Raw genomic sequence first — 10145 nt, forward strand, 5'->3', positions numbered from 1 at the left:
GAGATAGATTCACTGATAGACACCAACCCGATGTGACTTAGATTTAGACTAAGCACAAGTGACAGTCTCCGACATGGCGCTCAGAGATGTTTGTAAAGGGAGTGGCGGGGGAGGGGCTCAGGGAAGTTTGTGAAACATCCTTAAGGGGGTTTTGGGTGAGGCTGTTTGTCCTTGTCCATCTTTCCTGTTCGAGCCCTCGTCCTACCGTTTTTCTTGGGCACCTCTAGGTCAGCTCCACTCTTATGGTCTAGTTCAGGAGGTGGAGGAACTGTGGAGTTTTAGAACTGGAGATCAGTGTTCCCCAGGAGAGGTAACTGCCTTTTCCCAGGATAGCAGCTTGTGCATCTTAGCCTACTACAGATCGGCTTGAGGCTACTGAAGAAGGTAAAGCAGGGCTGGAGAGATGCCTCAGAGGTTAACAGTGCTCTCTGTTCCTCCAGAGGACCTGAGTTTGGCTGCCAGTACCACATGCAACAACTTACAGCCTGTAAGTCCAGCTCCAGGGGATCTGACATGCTCTTTTGACACTCGTACATATGCAGTACACACACACACACACACGCACACACACACACATACACACACACTTATACACACATACACACACTCTCTCACACACACACACACACACTCTCTCAAACATAGTCTCTCTCTCACACACACTCAAACACACACACACAAACACACTCTCTCACACACACACACACACATTTACACAGGTACTTATACACACACACACACACACACACACACACACTCTCGCTCTCTCATAGAACCACCATCACCCCCACCCCCACACCACACATGCACACTTACTCAGAGTTGAGGGGCAGAGTAAAGCAAGTTCTGCAAACACCAGCTAAGTCCTGGATTAGAACAACTATGCAGTAACGTTTCAGGAAGTTCCTTGTTTGCCTTACTTGTCTTATGCCACCCCCACTAGAGACACCCTAAGAAAATGTATTACTCAAGGAAAAATGCTTTTATTTTGTTGTATTTTATACCAGGACTTAGAATCTATGGCTAACATAGCATTAGTGAGGTTCCTGTCTTCTCTAATTTATCAAGTGCAATTCTAGGTTCCTCTGGACAAAGGTGTGGCTGTGCATGCTTCCCTAACTCCACATTTGCAGCCACATCTTGAATTCAGCAAGACATTCAGGCTTCCAGTTTAGGAACCAGCTTAGATTCCACAGTGAGTCTACCGAGGAAGAAGGTGGCACATTCATTTTCTCTGCACATGCTGATTCTGTAAACAATATGATGAGTCCTTGTTTTTGTCATGGTTCTCTAGAGAAACATTCTCTAGAGAATGAATATATAAATATGGGATTTATTAGAGTGGCTCACAGGCTATGGCCCAGCTGGTCAACAATGGCTGTCTACCAATAGAAGGTCCAAGAATCCAGTGGTTGTTCTGTCATGAGGTTGGAAGTCTCTGCTAGGCTTCTGCATATGCCAGAATCCCAAAGAAGCAGGCTCTGATGCCAGTGAAGGCATGCACTTGGCAGGAAGAGCCAGAACAGGCAAGCAAAGAGAGAGGGCTCTTTCTCCCATGTCCTTTATGCAATAGGCTTTAGGCTGCCAGGAGAAGGTGGCCCAGATTAAAGGTGGATCTTCCCATCTCAAAAGATCTGGATTAAATGTGGATCTTTAGAGTTCAAATGATTTAAGGAAAAAAAAAAAAAACCTCTCACAGGTACACCCAGCCACTCGTGTTGTAGTTATGATTCCAGATGTAGTCAAGGTGACAACCAAGTAGCCGTCATGGTCTTCATTGTGGCAGGGGGCATGACCTCTAATACAAACTAATAATTGAAATCTCTCTCCTTTCCTCCTCTCCTGTCCCCTCCCTTTTCTTCTCCTCTCTCTCTCTCTCCTCTCCTTCCTGTCCCAACATAGGACCATAAATTCAGGACAGTGAGTGCCTTGAATATCTTCTTGCAGCAATTTGGGTTGTGCTGAAAGTTTTGGTTAGAACAATTGGATAAGGAAAAACTAGAAAATAATTTTTATAGGTGATATAATGGAACATCTGGAGAATACTATGCAATCAGTGATAAGACGAAATAAAATGAAAGAGGAAAGCTCCATCAATAATAATAATAATAATAATAATAATAATACCTTAAATACTTAAAAATTTCAACTTAAGAAATGTTAGAAAAATCTTATGGGAAAAATTTTAAACTCAAAGATTCAGATACAAGCGTTTAATTCCAACACTTGTGAGGAAGTGGCAGGAGGATCTCTGAGTTTTAGGCCAGCCTGGTCTACAGGGCAAGTTCCAGGACATCCAAGGCTACACAGAAGAACTTTGCCTCAAAAAAAACCCCAAAACCCCAAAACCCCCAAACCAAACCAACCAAACAAATAAGACCCAAAACAAATGAACCCCCCAAACCAAAACCAAAACCAACCAACCAACCAACCAACCAACCAACCAACCAACCAACCAACCAACCAAAAAGATTCAGAAGTGGACTATTGGAGCTGGAGAGATGGCTCAGTGGTTAAGAGCGCTGGCTGCTCCTCCAGAGGACCTGGGTTCAATTCCCAGCACCCTCATAGTGACTCACAACCATCTGTAACATCAGCTCCAGGGAATCCAACAGCCTCCCTCCCACTGACACACAAGCAGGAAAAACACCAATGCACACAGAATAAAAAGAAATCATTAAAAAAGGATGACCACATTTAAAGATTTTTATTAGCATCTCAAAAAAGTACATGCTGTGCTCCTTAATGCAATGCCCCCCAAATGTTTACAATCTTTTATTTTACAAAAGAAAAATCCTGTTGTTATGAAGTAATCAGATACGTAAGGAGTTATAAAAATAGTGTAGAGAAGCCACAAGCTGGCTTGGTGGACAGAGGCCCTCGCCAGCAAGCCAGGCAATCTGAGTCTGTTCCCCAGGACCGGCAGGATGAGAGAGAGAACTACTCCCACAGCTGTCCCTGGACTTCTGCATGTGTGCTGGAAGTGTATGCACACATACAACAAAATTTAAAAATGTAACTAAAAGACACCACAGATCGGGGCTGGAGAAACAGATCAGTGGCTAAGAGCACTCGCCGGTCTTCCAGAGGACCCAAGTCGGTTCTCAGCACCCAGGTGCTTGGCTCAAAACTGCCTGCAACTACAGGTCTGGGAGATTTGACACCTTCTTTTTGGCCTCTGTGGGCATCTGCACATCTACACATATAGCGTACATATACATAGATACACACAATACACATGAATAAAAATAAACCTTACACAAAGGCACAGATAATTAAGAAATATAGACCCAACTCCTCCAGTGATAACACATGACATAATATAAAAAACAAAAAGCAATACAGGCACAATGGAGTACTATTTAGCTATTAAAGTCAATGAGTTCATGAAATTCTTAGGCAAATGGATGGAAATGGAAAATATCATCCTGAGTGAGGTAACTCAATCACAGAAGAATGGTATGCATATGGTATGATAAGTGGATATTAGCCCAAAAGCTCACAATACCTAAGATACAATGCATAGACCACATGAAGCTCAAGAAGAAGAAGAAAGACCAAAGTGTGGGTGCTTTGGTCCTTCTTAGAAGGAGTAACAAAATACTCAACCAGAGCTCCCAGGGTCTAAACCTCCAGTCTGGGAACACAAAGGGAGGGACACATGGCTCCACCTGTATAGGTAGTTGAGAATGGCCTTGTCAGGCATTAGTGGAAGAGGAGAGCCTTGGTCCCTGAAAATTTGGATACCCTAGTGTTGGGGAATTTAAGAACAGGGAGGCGGGAATGGGTGGATGAGTGGGGGCACACCTTCATAGAAGTAGGAGGAGGGGGGATGGGATAAGGGATTTTGGGGGGAATGGGAGAGAGGATAACATTTGAAAGGTAAATAAATAAAATATCCAATAAAAAAAAACCAGATAACGCATCTGGCAATTGTAGTCAAGTGGTTGAGACTTTTTGTCAACAATTTACTACAGGGATTCCTTATAATCCTCAAGGACAAGGTATTGTAGAAGGGGCCCATGGAACTTTAAAACAATATCTTTATAAAATAAAAAGAGGGAGGTATATACCCAAACACCACAAATTTATTTAAATCACATTCTTTTTATTTTAAATTAAAAAAAAATATTGGATGTCAAGGAACTTTCTGCTGAGTGTCTATGGTACCCTACAACTAGGCATACTTATGCCTAGGTGAAAAGGAAGGATCCACTTACTGGCATATGGCATGATCCCGATCAGGTATCAAATATGGGGAAAAGGGCATGTTTGTGTTTTTTCTGCAGGATGCTATAGAAACGTGGTGGTTGCCAGAGTGATTAGTGAGACATGCTGGTGCTGAGACAAAGAATGATGCTGACCTGTGAGCTTGCTGAGTGCCCTGACAAGGGTGACTGGGAAGCTATATTGGACATATGTTCCTGACCCACCTTTGCTTGCCTATATCCCAGATGGGACAAGCTACCTTGCCTCAAGTTTTTAGACCTTGTGGGACAGAGATTCAAATAGAGAAATTATAATGTCTCTTGTATTTTTCTTAAAGGTGACCAGCTATTAGGATTCAATCATGTACTAGTCTAGAAATTAATCCAATATTGGAAATAACAGTCTACATTTGGAAGGCTGGATCTGGACATTTCCAGAGACATATTTGGAAGTTAGCTGCAGTTCTCTATGATGTTATGATAGCAAGAGATAAAGTTGGGACAGGATCTGGATTTCAAACAAGGATTAGTGCATGTTTTAAGGCCCTTTTAATTGTCAAGCTAAAATTGGTTTTGTCTCTTCTACAGTATTTATTGGAAGTTGCATTGACTGTATACTTTCTAATTGTGTTAGTGTGTTGAAATCTGGCATGTCTGTTACGGGGGTCTATCAACCAACTTTTGTTTTACTGCCCTGAGTATTAGAAAACCTTGATTCTCTGAAAAAAGCTTGAAAGTGCTGGAATAAGTGAGTTAGGCTTTAAGCAGAAACAAGAGGGTAGTGGGCCTGATTATTGCTGGCATAACAGCTTTAATTTCATTAATTGCTAGCACCACTGCTTCTGCAATAGCATTGACAAAAAGAGTTAAGACAGCTATTTTTGTTAATCGTCTAGCAAAAAAAAAAATGTTACTAATGTATTGAGTATACAAAAGGATTTATATAGGTATCTGGAACAATGGATTGATGCTCTATAACCTATTCGAATTATCTCAAGAAGGTTCAGGGTTTAAGAGTTAGGAGCCATCTCAAGTGTCATGACAAGTATCATTGGAGTAGTATTACTTCTAAAATTTACAATTATTGTCATTATAATTATAAAAAAGTTTAAAGACACCTGTAGGGTATTTGGCACAATCCTAACACCTCTCTGGGTGTGTTAACTTTGCATAGTGAGATTATGAATTTAAAGAATGCTGCTATGCTGAGCTTTGATGCTGAAGATAATGCCAATAAAATTATCCATGGCCTGAGGTCAGTATTTTCCAAACCTCGGGAATGGCATATATAGCTTGATCAGGCTAGCCCTTCTTGTCCTGGGAATACTTTTATTTCTGCCCATCATGTTAAAGCTTGTCTCTAACTACATCAGCAGGCTGGGAGCCAAAGTACATGACTTGAAACTGAAAATGGACCCACAGACTGAGTTATTAATTTAACAGGCTGGCAAGCCAAGGATGGGTAAGATTCTGCACAGAGCCTTACTAACCTAAGACATAAGTGAGTTGCTTATGATAATGCATATTCCACGACCAGTAAGGAAGATTTTCTTGTCAGAAAGACCTAAGGCAGGCTCAGTATGGTTTATGCATTAAAAAGGGGGAGATGTGGAGAGCTTTTGGGGCTGTCTGACAGGAATCTGACATTGGCCAAAGACAAGGAAATGGACTGCAGGCAGGAATCTGACATTAGGCTGGAACAATTAAGTAATTTCAGGCAGAAATCTAAATCTTAGGCTAGAATAAAGAAGTAATTATAGGCAGAAATCTAAATCTTAGGCCAGAACAAAGAAGTAATTATAGGCAGAAATCTAAATCAAGCTAGAACAAAGAAGTAGGCTTCAGGCATGAAAATGACTTTGGGCTAGGACAGGGAAGAAGGCTCAGATATTTTAGTCATCCTGATAAACCCTTAGAAGTAGTGATCATAGGAGTGATCACAGGACTCTGTTTATTATTGTGCGTGTTCTTTGACTATTTGTGTTTATTGTCTTGCTTGTTCCTTTACTATTTGCATCTATGTATTGCTAGTTTTTCAACCTAGAACTGACCTTAATGCTGGCATGTAATTTAAACAGTATAAAGGCAAAAAAGGAGGAGGAGGGATGGGATAGGGGATTAATGGGGAGGGGGAATGGAGAAGAGGGATGACATCTGAAATGTAAATAAATAAAATACTGAATTTTAAAAAAAGCAGTGCAGGTGTGTGTGTGTGTGTGTGTGTGTGTGTGTGCACCTGTAACACACGGCGTTATACCTGTGTCTCTGTGTGACCACTGCACCAATCAAGACAAGAAACTCCATTACCACAAAGATCTCTCTTCTTTTATCCATAAGTAGTCATGCCAGCCCTCATGGATAATTGAATGTACTGGCTGGTTTTGTGTGTCTACTTGATACAAGCTAGTCATCAGAAGGTGGAACCTCAGTTGAAAAATGACTTCATGAGATTCAGATGTAAGGCATTTTCTCAGTGATCAGAGGAGGAGCATCCAGCTCATGGTGAATGGTGCCATCCCTGGGCTGGTTGTTCTGGGTTCTGTAAGAACCAGCAAACCACAGGGAACAAACCAGTAAGCAGCACCCCTCCACGGCTTCTTCATCAGCTCCTGTCTCCAGGATCCTGCCTGTCTTGACTTTTTTCAATGATGGACGACACTATGGAAGTATAAGTCAAATACATCCTTTTCTCTTCAACTGGTATTTTTGGTCATGATGTTTTGTCACAGCGATAGAAATCTTAACTAAGACATGTGCTAACACCAATAAACTCCAGAATATTGCCACTTTGAGAATGCTGTAAAATGGAGTCACATAAATTCTAATATATTCCTAGTTTTAAAGAAAGTTTTAATTCATAAATGGATTCATTTCAAGTGCTTGCTTTTTATTTTTAAAAGGTTTATTATGTTATTTTATGTGGATGAGTGTTTTGCTTGCATGGATGTCTGTGCATACCATATATGTGCCTGGTACCCATAGAAATCAGAAGAGGCCATCAGATCTTCTGGAACTCAAGTAATGGATGGTTGTGAGCTGAAACAGGGTGCTGAGAATTAAATCTGGGTCCTCTGCAAGAGCAACAAGTACCCTTGACCTTGAGATATATCTCTAGTCCATTAAGTGTGTGTATGTGTGTGTGTGTGTACCAGCAGCTGGTTAACACATGGGTTACACTGAGTGATGAGGCAACTTTGTATCCCTGGAATAAGAATCCTTGACTGATGAACTGGATGGTTTTCTGTCAACTTGACACAAACTATAGAGTCATCAGAGAGGAGAGAGCCTCAGTTAAGAAAATGCCTCCATAAGATGTATTTGTAAACAAGCCTGTAGGACATTTTCTTAGTGATTGATGGGGGAGGGCCCAGCCCACTGTGGTCCTGGATTCTATAAGAAAGCAGGCTGAGCAAGCCATATGGAGCAAGCCAGTAAGCAGCATCCCTCCATGGCCTCTGTATCAGCTCCTGCCTCCAGGTCCCTATTCTGTTTGAGTTCCTGTCCTGGTTTTTCCTTGATGATGACCAGTGATAAGGAAGTATAAGCAAATTACCCTTTCTCCCCCAAGTTGCTTTTGGTCGTGGTGTTTCATCATGGCAATAGAAATCCTAATACAGCTGACCTGTATTATTTTTATAATTGCTGAAATATTATTCTTCCTTTTTTCCCTTTTCATCTTATTATCATCTTTTGAGACAGAGTCTTGCTATGTAGCCCAGGCTAGCCGCAAGTTCTTCACCTTTCTGCCCCAGCCTCCTACATACTGGAATTACTAGTGTATACCAAAGCACCTAACTTCTCTTGCTTGACTCTATTTGTTAACACTTTGTGAGAGATTATTACATATATTCATGAGAGATATTGGTCTGCAGATTTATATTGTCTCTGATTTTGATGTTATAAAATCTTGCTTTTTTAATGCTCATTCAATGAGTAAGGAAGTGCTCCTTTTTCTTCTGACTTTTTGAAGTGTACATTTGATATTAATTCTTAACATGTGTAGTAGACCTCTCCAGGGAGATCGGCTGGACCTTTAGAATTCTTTTGGGGAGCATTTTAAAAACTAAGAGTTCAGAGTTGAATGACTCATTGTTCAAGGACACTGGCTGCTCTTATGGAGGACTCAGGTTCAATTCCCAGCACCCACATGCTGGCTCACAAACATCTACAACTCCAGTTCTAGGGGACATCAGGCTCATGTGACACAAACTCATGCTGGCAAAATACACACACACACACACACACACACACACACACACACACACACACCACAGAACATTAAAGGTTAAATTTTCTTGCTAGTCACAGAGCTATTCTTTCATATTGGCACATTGGGGTGGTTCCTGCTTTCCAAGGAATTGATGCATCTCAGATGGACGTGCAGTTTGTGTGTAGTGTTGCTTATAGCTTCCTTGTGTCTGCAAGTCTATGGTCTTCTTTTTGTTCTCCATATTGGTAACTTATATCTTCTACTTTTCTTTGTTAGTCATGTCTACTGGAGACTTTTTTTTAAAAAAAGAATAGGCTTCCTGTTTTGTTATTTTTTCACTACTGTGTATCATGACCTATGTTTATATTTTTAATATTTGTTTGTTTATTGCTATAAAGCTCTAGCTAGCTTAGAACTCACTGTCTAGACCAGGAGATCTGGAGATCCCCCTGCTGCTGCATCCCACATGCTGGGATTAAAGGCATGGGCTACCATGCTCTACTTAGTTTCTTGTAGTAGAATCTTAAGTAATAAAGATTTTTAGTTTTTTTTATAAATATAAACACTTAATGCTATACGTTTATTCATAGCATTGGATTTAGCTGTGCCCTATGGAGTCCTGATGTGCTGGATCTGATGAATTACTGATCTTAGGAAATACTATGTGCACTTGTTCAGAGCATGCACTGTGCTGTTGTTGCTTGGGTGCTGTATAAATACCAGTTAGATCCCATCGGCACCGAGCTACTCTGTTCTTCTGATTTTCTGTCTAACTGCTGTGTCAATCATTGAGATTTCTCCTGTCTAAATGTCTGTCCTGTCTGGGGTTTCAACGACTTCTTCGTGGACCAATCTCTTCATTGTTACATAATGTCCTTTCCTTTTATTTGCAGTGTTCACCACTCTGAAACCCACTGTTTATGATAGCCGGTGTTTATGGTAGCTGGTGATTCTCATTTGTGTTTGATGCTTGCATGGTAAATAATTTTCCAGTTTTACTATCAACCCACCTGTGGGGAGTAGAGTGAGTGCCCTTAGTGAATGCTGTTGTTGACCCGAGTGTGACCATGTTAGTGATGCCAAAGGCACAGACCCAAGGGAACATCAAGGCCTTCCCCAGGTTTGCAGACATATGTTAACAGTACTGACCACAGCTTCCTGTACAGACCATGGCTTCCTCTCCCTGATTGGGATGCCTGTAGCCTGAGACCGTTCCCCTGCAGTGACCCTCCACCAAAGTTAGCTTGCCCACCCCCCCCCCCTGCTGTATAAAACCCTTCCTGAGGTTCCAGGCTGCTGTTGCATCTCCACTGGAGGGCATGGCCCACCCCGGCTTTTTTGTATGTCTGTCTGTTGTTTCTTCATTCCTTGTCACCTCAGTTAGGTCAAGTCCAAGGCTCATCGGGTCTTGGCATCTGCCTGTATTTTTGTCACATTTCTGGGACCAAAATACCCAGCAGAAACAGGTTAAAGGAAGAGAGATCCATTTTGGAGCCTGGTTCCAGAAGATCTGAGCTCATGGTGGAGGTGATTCACATTGCAGTGGACCAGGAGACAGAACAAATCTACAGCCTGTGGTCAAGCTTCTGACCTGCGTCTGCCAGCGAGGCCCCTCCTCCTGAAGGTTCCAGAGCACGAGCTTGTGGAAGCTCTTTCAGAGTCAAACCTCAGCGCAACTGCATTATCATATATGTATCTGTATTGTTTTTAACTCTTAAAAAATCGTG

The sequence above is a fragment of the Grammomys surdaster genome, unplaced genomic scaffold, assembly GCF_004785775.1.
Source record: "Grammomys surdaster isolate TR1022 unplaced genomic scaffold, NIH_TR_1.0 126660, whole genome shotgun sequence".
NCBI classification, from domain to species: Eukaryota; Metazoa; Chordata; class Mammalia; order Rodentia; family Muridae; genus Grammomys; species Grammomys surdaster.